Consider the following 2,393-nt stretch of genomic DNA (forward strand, 5'->3'; position numbering starts at 1 on the left):
TCACAGTTAGACCTCTATAGAGGTCTACAAAATGCTCTCCAGAGTAGTTTCTTTGGGGCCCAATAAGGTAGAGATTTCCTGCAGGGAATTTTTTTTCTCCCCCAGACTTAGTGTTATTTATAGGGTCTTTCACTTATACAAGTTCCCTGGTGTATAAGAACTGATCATTGACAGAAGTTTTCTCATTCAGAGAATTCATAAGGTCCTTCATCAGATTTTCTTTCTTTTTTTTGGGGGGGGGGGCTTGCAAACCCAAGAACGCTCTCCACTTAATGCCACATTCAAGGCAAATCACAAATTTTCACCTGTATGGCTTCTCTGATAGGTAATAAAGGCACAGTTATGTTAAGAGGCTTTTTTTCCACAACTGTTGGGTTTCTTTCCAGTGGGGCTTTCTGATGTCCAATGAGGCATGCATATTGCCTGAAGCACTGTTTAACAGGGCATTAAAAAAATATCGTCTTCTGATCTGAATTCTCTTGGAATGAGGATAGGTGATCATTGCTAGAGAGCTTTCTCACATTCACCAAACTTGTAAGTTTCCCACCTGTATAAATCCTCTTGTGGGTGATCAGACATGAGCTTGGACTGAAGGTTTTCAAAAAACTCAGGGCATTTGTAAGGTTTCTCACTGGAGTGATTGATATGGTTCTGTAAAGACAGCTCTCTGGTCAAACCATTTCTCATGTTCCTATAACTGCAGATTTTCTGGTCCCCAATAAAGTCTGAGCTCTGAGGAAAATCTGAGATTTGCTTTGAGTTCTCCATCTTAAATGAGTTCTCTTACATTGTAAGTACATCTTTGTTTGTTTGTTTGTTTGTTTATGGTATAATAACTTCTTGTCTGGTCAAGACATCTGTGAGGCTTCTGATACATGGGGAGGGCTGAGCTCAAGACCTTTCTCAGCTACATTACAGATATATGGTTTTTCACCGATGTGGATTGTCTGATGTTGAAGAAGGGCTGAGCTCTGGTGAAAGTTTTTATCACAGACACTGTATTTATAATGCAGCTCCTCTGTCGGAGTTCTCATTCTCTGCTGGGCAACGAAGTCCATGCCTAGGAGGAAGCCACTTTCACATGAAGACCACTGATGCGGTTTCTCTTCCATGTGGATTCTTTGATGTACAGTAAGGTCTGAACTACAGCTGAAGCTCTTCTCACATTCAAGGCAACTAAAAGTGTGAGTGTGAGTTGCCTGGTGCCTGATGAGGTTGGCACTCTGGGTAAAACTTCTCCTACATTCCAAGCATTTATACAGCTTCTCACCTGTGTGGACTCTCTGGTGTACAATAAGGTCTGATTTCTGGCCAAAGCATTTCTCACAGGCACCACACTTATAGGGCTTCTCCCCAGTATGTACTCTTTTATGAACAATGAAGGCTGACCGGTGTCAGTAACTTTTCTCACACTTATTACATTTGTAGGGTCTTTCACCAGTAAGAGTTCTCCTGTGGCTTATAAGATCGGATTTCCCACTAAAAGCTTTTTCACACTCCAGACACTTAAACGGTTTCTCACCCGTGTGAGTTCTTCAGTTCCTTATGAGGTTTGTACTTCGGCTGAAGCATTTATCACACTCACTACACAGATACGGTTTCTCACCTGTATGGCTTCGCTGGTGGACAAGCAGATCAGAGCTCTGACCAAAATTCTTGCCACAGATATCACATGTATAGAATTTTTTACCTGCATGCATTCTCTGGTGTCCTGAAAGGGCTAAGTGGTGCCGAAAGCTCTTCTCACATTTGCTACATTTATAAGGTTTCTCATAACTGTGGATCCTCTGATGTGAAATAAGATCTGAGCTTTGGATGAAGGTTTTCTCACACATATCACACCTATAAGGTTTCTCCCCAGTGTGGGTTCTCCCACACATAATAAGAGCTAAGTTTTCACAAAAGTTTCGCTCATGTTCAAGGCACTGGTATATCTGATCATCTATTTGAGTAATCTCATGCACATGAATAAAAATCTTTTTACCCTTCTGAGGGCATACATGATATATTTTCCTTTTTTGAGTTCTCTGATTATATCTCTCTTCTGAAGTGTACATTTTCTATGGCTCTCTCCTAGGGAGTTTTCCACTGGTCTTCCTGATCTATCATTTTCTTCATAGCCATTTTCTCAATAAGAACTGGAAAGATACATCTGTTTTAAGCCTTTCAGTCATGAGTAGTTCCTCTCTACAGGTTTCCAGCATCACATGCACTCATTCTTTATGTGGTATTTACAACCCATAACAAGAAAGACTCAAGACTGTCTTCCTTTTGGCTCCAAAAGGTCTCCAGTCCATAGTTATTAACAATACTCAATTCTTCCCTCTCCCCGGCTGCAGCCGGCGCCGCCCCTCCGCCTGGGAGCGCACTTCCGGTTACTCTCCGGACACTTG

General features: G+C 41.8%; 1 pseudogene; it reads right to left on the reverse strand.

Moving 5' to 3' along the window:
- Positions 1 to 788: 788 nt before the first annotated feature.
- On the reverse strand, positions 789 to 2,072 carry LOC122422779 (annotated as a pseudogene).
- Positions 2,073 to 2,393: the final 321 nt, after the last annotated feature.

The sequence above is a fragment of the Cervus canadensis genome, chromosome 20 (genome assembly GCF_019320065.1).
Source record: "Cervus canadensis isolate Bull #8, Minnesota chromosome 20, ASM1932006v1, whole genome shotgun sequence".
NCBI classification, from domain to species: domain Eukaryota; kingdom Metazoa; phylum Chordata; class Mammalia; order Artiodactyla; family Cervidae; genus Cervus; species Cervus canadensis.